This window comes from Equus asinus, chromosome 28 (genome assembly GCF_041296235.1).
Source record: "Equus asinus isolate D_3611 breed Donkey chromosome 28, EquAss-T2T_v2, whole genome shotgun sequence".
In the NCBI taxonomy this organism is placed as follows: domain Eukaryota; kingdom Metazoa; phylum Chordata; class Mammalia; order Perissodactyla; family Equidae; genus Equus; species Equus asinus.
Window position 1 is genome coordinate 38,027,584 of NC_091817.1, and position 10,188 is coordinate 38,037,771.

The 10,188-nt window shown below is 47.8% G+C and overlaps 1 protein-coding gene and 1 non-coding gene across 4 annotated transcripts in view; one reads left to right on the forward strand and one right to left on the reverse strand.

The window, feature by feature from the left end:
* FCSK (fucose kinase) overlaps positions 1–4,285 on the reverse strand; it is a 19,088-nt gene extending 14,803 nt beyond the window's left edge. For 2 of the 3 annotated variants that reach the window (XM_044761380.2, XM_044761378.2), the window contains exon 1: positions 4,047–4,285. The gene's annotated coding sequence lies outside the window, so the exon portion shown is untranslated. The remainder of the gene's footprint in view (positions 1–4,046) is intronic. The other variant, XM_044761379.2, reaches the window with a different exon arrangement.
* A 5,573-nt stretch (positions 4,286–9,858) lies between these two features.
* Positions 9,859–9,962, forward strand: LOC123281919 (small nucleolar RNA U13). Its single transcript, XR_006521715.1, has one exon. It is a non-coding gene; the product is annotated as a small nucleolar RNA U13 (small nucleolar RNA).
* The last annotated feature ends 226 nt before the right edge of the window (positions 9,963–10,188 follow it).

The window sequence follows — 10,188 nt, forward strand, 5'->3', positions numbered from 1 at the left end:
GAGACTGGCTTATTTCACTCAACATAATGCCTCTGAGATTCATACAAGCTGGCTGCACATATCAGTAGTTCTTTCTCTTTTTTGCCAAGCAGTATGCCATTGCCTGGACGTTCCACAGTTTGTTCCTCTATCCACCCCACTGAAGGACATTTGGGCTGTTTCCAGGTTTGGGGAATCATAACTAGAGCTGCTATAAACATTTGTGTGCAGCGTGTGTGCAAACATAAGACTTCCTCTTTCTAGGTGGATACCCAGGTGTGGGACTGCTGGGTCACGTGGTGAGTGTATCTCTGACCTTCTCAATCTGGGCACAGGTGATTTCCTCAGGAGAGGAAGCAAGGGGAGCAGGGTGGGCTTGACAGTGGGTCCTACCTTAAAGCAGTGGCTGCCCTTTCTGGACCACCCATCCCTCATCATTCAGTCTTTGGCTGTGAGCTGAGGGGAGGGGAGGGTGAGGGAGGTTCTAACCTCCCAGGCTGAGGGCAATTCCCTGGAGAAGAGGGTGGCTGTGGGAGGGGTGCACCAGCCTGTTCAAGGGGATCCAGGCAGGATGCCAACAGCACCCACTACAGAGACCTCAGAGGGGAGTGTCCCCCCAAAGGCTCCAAGCCAGATGGGAGCTGCAACCCCACCTGTCAGCCATCTTCCTCCAGGGCACTCTGAGTAAGTGAGGGGAAGTTGAGGCCAAAGCTATGGCTTCACCCTATCCTATCCCCCAACACTCCTCTCCTACCAGATGGGAAACCAATCCGACTCCAGAGCCCCTGGCCGCCCCAAGACCATCTGTGGACGAGCACCTAGGGGGGCCCTGGCAACTACCTCTGGCAGGGCCCCGGCTGCTGTCCCACCAGGCAACCCACCTCCACCTCTTCCCTCCAGCCCCCAAAGCTCATCATCGGAAGGAGAGTGGAAGCAAGCTGCACGCTGTCCCAGAGGTGCCCTGCGCACACAGTCAGCCCAGGGCCTAGTCACACAGTCAGCCCAGGGCCCAGTCAGAGCCGACAGGAAACCTGAAGCTCAGCAACAGTTTCTTCTTCTGCCAGACTCTGCTGCCACCAAGCCTATGGTTAAGGCTGACAAATACCACCGCTTAGCAACACTCACACTCCCACAAGCTTTCAGGGAAAGCCTCCACCACTAATGGAAATTGCTCTGTTCCCTGCTCGGCCCAGAAGGGAAATCCAGAGGGGAAATTTGAGATAGAGATCTTGGCCAGGCACCTGAGAGCAAAAGCATTCCCCAGAGAGAGGGCGGCAAAGGATTCCAGCTTGGCCGCCAACTAAGTGTGTGATCTTCAGCACCCCTAAGTCTCCCAGGCCTCCTGTGGCAGGGAGTGTAATTGACAGATGCCCCCAGCTTGTCCACATGGAGGCACACTTTCCACCAACTGCTGCCAACCAATGACAGCGCAGCAGGGACACGAAGACAGACCCAATCCTGGGGATTCTCTGACCGGCAACTTTGGCTCCAGGACTCCCCATCGACTCAAGGGAAACTGTCTTAGAACTGCAATGCAGTCTGTGACCCTTCCTACCCTTCCCTCCCTCCTTCCTTCCGGTGTTCCTTCACAGGGAGCAGACCTGGACTGCAAACTGACATCTCTCCCTGCCTCCTCCAGTTTCCTCCTCCTCTTTTCCCCTCCCCCGATAAATCTCTTGCAAGTCTAATCCCATCTTGGTGTCTGCTTCTTCAAGGGGGAACCAACAGGGGGAGTATAAGATCACCTCCCTCTTGGTACCTTCAAAGGAAAAATCATTGTAAGAACCTCTAACGTACTGTCTGGGAAGTACTAATCTTATCCTTACAGATGAAGAAACTGAGGTACAGAGAGATTAAGTAACTTGCCCAAGGTCACACAGCTAAGCAAGTGGCAGAGCCCAACTTGAATTCAAACACATTTTTTTTCAGTCCATTCTCTTAACCACTACACTGAACCTATTTTGTAGGATTGAATAAAGAACAAAAGGAGTACACATATGTCAAGTGCTCAATGTGTTACAGCTATATAATATGATAAAGCCTAAACAAATACAAGGTGACAATGAAATGAGGATGACATATAGCCTAACAGCCACTGGGACTGAGCTCAGCCACTGTGGCCCATAGCTAAGATATTAGGATTTTCCATCGTCACAACACCCCTGCAGTGTAAGTAATTATCTCCACTTTACAGAGGCCAGTGGATGCTGCAGCCATGACTGGGATCTGGGTTGCTCCAATTCTTACTCAGGTGATAGTGATAATGATATTTGGTCCCGAGCAAAGGTGCTGAAAGAGAGCAAGGAAGAAATGCCCCAAGGAGAGTCCCATAGCTCAGAAGGTCTGAGCTCAGTCTTGGTTTCAGCATAGTGACTGGGAGACACAAGCAGGTGAGAGGTCATGGCCAGAGGAGGGAGGCCAGCACTATCTGTACTGCATGCTACTAGAGACTGAGGCAGAGGAATAGTCTTGGGCTGGGAATCAGCCCCTAGGTCTCTGTCCCCATCTCTGTCTCTTCCTGTGTGACCTTTTTTTTTTAAGATTTTATTTTTTCCTTTTTCTCCCCAAAGCCCCCCGGTACACAGTTGTATATTCTTCGTTGTGGATTCTTCTAGCTGTGGCATGTGGGACGCTGCCTCAGCGTGGTTTGATGAGCAGTGCTGTGTCCGCACCCAGGATTCGAACCAACGAAACACTGGGCCACCTGCAGCGGAGCGCGCGAACTTAACCACTTGGCCACGGGGCCCACCCCTTCCTGTGTGATCTTAAGCAGGTTACTTAACCTCTCTGAGCCTAATCTAAAAACGAGGGCCAAAGATACCAACCTCCTAGGACTGTTGTCAGCATTAAATAAAATGTAAAATACGTGGCACACAGCAGGGGCTCAGTGAACAGTAGTGTTCTCCAGCAGTGAAAGGGAACAGGAGAGTTTAACTTGGCTCTGAAGCTGCTGGGAGTGAAGGTTCTGAAATAGTCTCTGGGTCAAAGATGCCCCAGAAGAAGAAAAAATCAAGCAAGGCTGAGGAGCATGCCTTGCCAGATGAGCCAAAATGAGATTTTATGATAACACAAAAGGTGGACGGATACTCCTGGCTAACACTTAGGGAGTGCTTTCTTCAGGCCCCATGCCACAGGCACTGCAGTCTCAGTGCATCTGACCCGCTGGACAGCCGTGTGAGCTGGATTTCATCATACCCACGTTACAGGTAAGGAATCTGTAGCTCAAAGAGGTGTAATAGGCTGCCCAAGATCACACACGGCTAGTACAGGCAGGCCTGGTGTGTCCTACTCGGACGTTTACACTCTTTACCACCCTGTGAAAACAAGACATCTCTCCAGGAGTCTCTGCCCTTTGCCATACTGGACACTTGCACAGAAATCTTAGAAAAGAATACAGGCCCCTCTTCCAACATCCTGCCCACTTCCAATAGAACTTCATCTATGGAAGCCACGTGGAAATACTTTTTAATGTTCTCAGCCACACACCGCCCAAAATTGGGATAGGAAAGGGGAGCCGGGGACAGAACAAAATAATATGGCCTCTTCATATATGCTTTTAGAAGAGAGGTAGGGCAGGGATTTTGCACATTTTAGAGCTTTGAAGGGGGAAAAAACAGGTTCAGGAAGAGATATGATTTGCCTTCTCATGGAAAAAGAAAAAAGGCAGAAGGAAGTTGATTGGGAGTAAAATCATATTGTAAATTACATAAATGGCATGTAATTAAGATTTGTGGAAAAGGAGCCCCGATGGGGTAAACTGAGGCAGGAGACGGTCTCAAAGCAAAACCAGCAGCGCCAGCATCCAGCGCCCCACCTGCTTCAGGGGTGAGGGCCCTCTGGGGCTCATCTCCCTCCCAGTCCCAGGCGTCCCCAGGTACCGCAGGACCGGCCAGGTCCCCGAGCTCCTGCTGAAAGACCCAGGCCAAGGGGTAGCGGGACCTGCAGACGCCCCCTACAGCAAGTGGGCGCTCAGTGATCAGTTTGGTCCTGCCCGTCCGAGACGGTGGTCCGGGTAACCACGGTGGAAATCTAGCGTGATTTGCTGGGACCCGCGCAGACCGACATACCTGCCTCCGCCCGGCGCTCGCCGCGGCGAGCTCTTTAACGAGTCCCTTCGCGGCGCACCCTGGGAAATGTAGTTTCCCTTTTCCGCCCGCCCTAGTTTATCCTCCCCAAAAGACCAGCTCCGAGCTCTCGCACGAGCAAGCGGATATGGTCCGGGCCGCACTTTCCTAAAGGGCAGTGAGCCTTCAGATCAAGAATGGAGGTGAGGCGAGACGGCAGCTCCATTGGCCGGCAAAACTACAACTCCCAGAGGAACGAATACGTCTTAAAGACACAGGTTCGATTTCTCGGACTCGGGTTCCAGGTTTGGGATTTGTTTGTTTACCCCACTGGCCGGCGCCTGGGACCGCCGCTTTTCTCAGAAGAAAAAAAATCCATCCAGGGGGAAAAAAATCACAGATGTTGCCGAGCGTAAGCAGGAGTTGGATTGGCAATGCTTTCGCGGCTTTCGTCACATGGATCCTTCCGGAAGAAACAACTCTGCAGTGGAAAGAGAATCCGCAGAGTTTTTGGAAAAGTTGCGAATGGTCGCGGAAAATTGGAAACATACTCTCTCTAGGGTACTGGAAAAAGAAACCTGGCACGTCCATGCAATGGAATACTATGCAGCAATTAGATCTATATGTACAATAGGGAAGGATGTTCAAGATGTTTTGTTCAGGGAAAAGAAGCAAGCTGTAGAACAGTATATGTTTGAAGCTACTCATAAATAGTGTATGCATACGGGCAAGAACAGGACTGGAAGGAGCACATCCAGGGGCGGAGACTGCTAGGGATAGGGATAGGCAAGGAGAACTTGAGCTTTATCTGTATTGTTTGTCTTTTTCTTACAAGAATATACTTTCCAAATCTACTGTCGTTACTAGGGTACCTGAGAGACGTTGTGGTCAGTCTCAAAGGAGATGAGACTCCTGCTCTAACTCTATGTAACCTTGGCCAGTCACTTGACTACTCTGCGTCTCCTGTCTGTCTGTAAAATGGGTTAATAATAGTATCAAGTGCCTGAGATTGTTGTGAGGATAAGATAAATGCTTGACTCCATAGTAAATGCTCAAAAAATATTAACCATTATTAGGATTATTTTTGTTGTTATTCCCATTCTGTCCCATTAAAGCAGGATCTTTGCTTTATATCTTCAGTCACTAGAACAGGGACATTGTAGGTGGTCAAAACAATTTGTTGGGGCCACCCTGTGGCCAAGTGGTTAAGTTCGCATGCTCAGCTTCTGTGGCCCAGAGTTTCACAGGTTTGGATCCTGGGTGCGGACATGGCACCACTCATCAAGCCATGCTGAGGTGGCGTCCCACAACTGAAAACACACACACACACACACACACACACACAAAACTGTGTTCCCGGGGGACTTTGGAGAGAAAAAGGAAAAATAAAATCTTAAAAAAAAACCAATTTGTTGAATGAATGAATAAAGAGCGATCTTCTGCTCAGCTCCCACTACTCTGCCTCTTCCAAACACTCTCTCTCCTTCCCTCAGCCTTCTCCCCTGGAGTCAATTGCCTCTCTTCGCTTGGCCCAGGTCTCCTCCTCTTTCCCTCACTTAAGTGCCTTCTCTTTGTTCTATGAACCCAGGAGGCCTCCAGGGAGGTGATGAGCTGCCTCCCACGGCTGCTGTTCTCAGCATTGCAGATCCCTGCTCCGCAGTGGAGTGGGAGGCAGGGATGCCTGCAGCTGCAGCTCTGGCAGGGGCTCAAGGAAAACCATGTGCTCCAAGGAGCTCAGAGGCAAAAGGCTTCACTCCACCTCCTAGGACAGGCGTGCTGGGGCCAGGGGGAGGTGGCTCCAACGCCTTTGCACTTCTTGGCCTGAGAAGCAAAGGTACTCAAGGAAGTTTTTAATAAGATGAAGGCCTCAGTGCAATCTGTCAGCAGCAGAAGCAAAAACGTGTAGCTCTCTGCTCTGTGTATAGTCCTACTGTGTAGGGTAGACGGAGCCATAACAAAAGTCCTGATGCTGCAATATATGATAGAGTCTAGTGGTTAAATACAGGATTTGAAATCAGACAAATCCTCCCCAGTTCCCATCACATTCTTACTGTGTGAGCAAGCCACTCAACCGCTCAACCTCTTTAAGCCTCAGTTTCTTCATCTGTGGGAATACAATAGTATTTACCTAACCAGGTTGTTGGGAGGACTCAATGAGCTAATGCACGTAAAGAGTTTAGCACAGTGCCTGGCACAGGATAGGCATCCAACTTCCTTATTAAACAAACAAACATGCTGCCAAAGCGTGAGGGTCCGGGTCCAGGAAGACTTCTTGAGGGAGGTACAATCTGCAGGACCCTGCGTGAAAAGTATGGCTGCTGCTGGTAGCAGGAAATCTCTCAGGGAGCGAGGACTACCCACAGGGATATCTTAGGTCAAGTTCCCTAGATGCGGAGCCTGAGACAGGGATTCTCGTGCAAATGATTTATTACGGCAGTGAGGGAAGCAGGATAGGGCAGGGAAGGAAGCCAGCAAAGATGTGGGTTCAGCTAAGTCTAGCCTCAGTCTGATCCCATAGGGAGCTCCGGAACATAAAATGCTCCACAAGGTTTATCCCTCGTAGCAGCAAGGGAGCTGGACTTTCTGCTCCATATCCGTCATTCATGGGCTGTGGGCTACTGGGAGGTGAGGGAGGGGGGAGCTTAATTTCCCAGACATCTCTGGGCAAAGCAGCTCATGTGGACCAAGGACAATTCTCCAGGGAAGGGTGGAGCTGTGAGGCATTAGCAGCCAAGGCTCACAACAGCTAGGGAATAGATGCACCATGTCGGTAAAGGGATGTAACCAAGAGCATTTACTACAGGGAGACTGGCGAAGGGGTGGGAACCAGGTGAAGAAAATAGGGAGAGGATATTAAACTCTTCTGCTGGGTCTTCCAAGGAGAAATTGAAATAGCTGGTATGGTTTTAAATCATCAAAACCCAGACCTGATAGAATAACCAAACAGCGTACCCCTTCTGGAGAGCTGTCAAGTGTACTTTATCATTAAGTGGGCCCTCCTCCTCCGAGTCTGACCATTGCCTTTGCCAAATATCTTGTATAGTATTTTCCAAAGAGTGCTTCTATAGGATGTTAACAAGTGTTGCTGCAGAGAGGGCAAAGATCCATTAAACAAAGGTAGACAAGTTAATTTTCTTCTCAACTTTTTTTTTTTTAAAGATTTTATTTTTTCCTTTTTCTCCCCAAAGCCCCCAGGTACACAGTTGTATATTCTTCGTTGTGGGTCCTTCCAGCTGTGGTGTGTGGGAATCCGCCTCAGCGTAGTTTGATGAGCAGTGCCATGTCCGTGCCCAGGATTCGAACCAACGAAACACTGGGCCGCCTGCAGCGGAGCGCGCGAACTCAACCATTCAGCCACGGGGCCAGCCCCTCTTCTCAACTTTTAAAAACCAATATACTCAGGGGAGGGGGGTGCTGGCCCCGTAGCCAAGTAGTTAAGTTTGCATGCTCCACTTCGGTAGCCTGAGGTTTTGCCACTTCCGATCCTGGGCGCAGACATGGCACCCCTCATCAGGTCACGCCGAGGCGGGTCCCACATAGCACAACCAGAAGGACCTACAACTAGAATATAAAACTATGTACTGGGGGCTTTGGGGAGAAGAAGAAAAAAAAGAAGAAAAAGATTGGCAACAGATGTTAGCTCAGGGGCCAATCTTTAAAAAAAAAAACAACAATATACTAGGGGGTCTGGCCCCGTGGCCGAGTGGTTAAGTTTGCATGCTCTGCTTCGGTAGCCTGAGGTTTTGCCACTTCTGATCCTGGGCACAGACATGGCACCGCTCATCAGGCCATGCTGAGGCGGGTCCCACACAGCACAAGCAGAGGGACCTATGACTAGAATATAAACCTATGTACTGGGGGGCTTTGGGGAGCAGAAGAAAAAAAAGAAGAAAAAGATTGGCAACAGATGTTAGCTCAGGTGCCAATCATTAAAAAAAAAACCAACAATATACTGGATAAACAAAATCTGGTATGTCCATACAGTGGAATATTATTCAGCTATAAAAAATAATTAAATACTAATACATACTATTATGTGGATAAAACTTGAAAACATTATGCAAAGTGAAATAAGTCCGGCACAAATGACCATGTATTGTATGATTTCATTTACATGAAATATCTAGAATAGGTAAATCCATAGAGAGGGATGACAGATTAGTGGTTGCCAGGGGCTGGGAGTGAGGAGAATAGGGAGTGATTGCTTAATGGATACAGGGTTTTCTTTTTGGGTGGTGAAAATGTTTTCGAACTAGATAGAGGTATCGGTAACAAAACTTTGTGAATTACTAAATATATGGAATTGTATGCTTTAAAATGGTTAATTTTATATTATGTGAATTTCACCTCAGCTAAAAAAAAAAACAAGCTGTATGCTTGTTGCTAATGGGGTGTCACTGCTCTCAGACCTTCTCAATGGACAGAACTAGGAAAAAAACCCTACATGCATGGGGAACCTTTAGGCTGACATATAAAGCATTTCACAAACATGATAGGTTAGGGAATCCTTTTCTAGAAGAGTCTCTCACAGGACCTATAATGTAACACACCTTGGAGAAGGCTGACCCAGTGTATGGAACATTGGTGGGCAGTGGGTCCCTTGAAATGAGTCCCCTAGGGCACTAAGGATGGGGCACAAATGGAAGGATGACTTCAGTTTTCATCAGCACCCTTCTCCTGCCTTTTTGTATGGCCTTTGAGAAGCTGCGTCTCTGATCTGGGCCTCATTTTATCCACCAGAACAATGGTCTCCACTGATATAACTGAAAGAACAAAAAAAAAAAACCTTGATATTTTTAGTGTCTGTTAGAGTGCTTTACTAGATCTCAAGCTCGTAGTAGGTAGGGTCCAATTCTTCGATTTCAGTAATTTTCACAGTGCCTGCCTCTGTGCTTTGCACATAAAGAATAGGTAGTATAGATTGTATGGATGACCTTGGACAAGCCGCTTAACCTCCCTGAGCTGCCTGCCAATTCAGTTCTGCCAGAGGCTAAGTAATAATTTAATTAATCTAATCAATATTTCTTGAAGGTCTGTTTGGACCTTCAAAAACCATGCCTCTGCTCTCCAATAGCTTCTTCTTTTTTTTTTTTTAAAGATTGGCACCTGAGCTAACATCTGTTGCCAATCTTCTTTTCTTCTTCTTCTTCTTCTTCTTTTCCCCAAAGCCCCCTAGTACACAGTTGTATATTATAGTTGTAGGTCCTTCTGGTTGTGCTATGTAGGACGCCACCACAGCGTGGCCTGATGAGCGGTGCCATGTCCACACCCAGGATCCAAACCAGTGAAACCCTGGGCCGCTGAAGCAGAGCATGCAAACTTAACCACTCAACCACAGGGCTGGCCCCTCCAATAGCTTCTTATCTAGTGAAGTGATGATAACAAAAGACACCATTCATTTAATCTTTAACATTTAAATCATTTTTAATCTTTCCCCTTATATGCTGTAACAAATATCCATCTCTATACGTAACTAAGAACATGTGAAAATAGGATATTTTCTTAGAAATTGCTAGGTCTAATGGTGTGTGCAGGTGTAATTTGAAGACTTTACCAAGGTGTTCTTCATAGAGGCTGTACGGATTTCCAGTCACACTGGCAATGTATAAGAATCCTTGTTCCCTAAACTTGTGCCAAGATAGTTATCAAGATTTTTGATCTTTGCCAATCTGATAGGTGAAAAATGATATCTCAGTGTGGTTTTAATTTGCATTTCTTTTATTAAGAGGGAAGCTCTGAGAAGGTAAGTGTTGATGAGGATCTGGAGAAAGTGGAACCGTTGTGCATTGTTGGTGGGAATGCAAAATGGTACAGGATCCTTTTATAGTTCATGAGCACAATGATTGAGTCTTCATGCTGTTGCAGGAGCTGTGCCCCCCACAAACCTTGTTATGACATCAGCACATTACCTGTCTGATGTGAAAAAGAAAAAAAATAAAATGATACAGCCACTGTGGAAAACATTATGGTGGTTCCTCAAAAAATTAAAAACAGAACTGTCGGGGGCTGGTCCAGTGGCGTAGTGGTTAAGTGAGCGTGCCCTGCTTCAGTACCTCAGGGTTCACAGGTTCCGTTCCCGGGTGCAGACCTATACACCAATCATCAAGCCATGCTGTGACAGCATCCCACATACAAAATAGAGGAC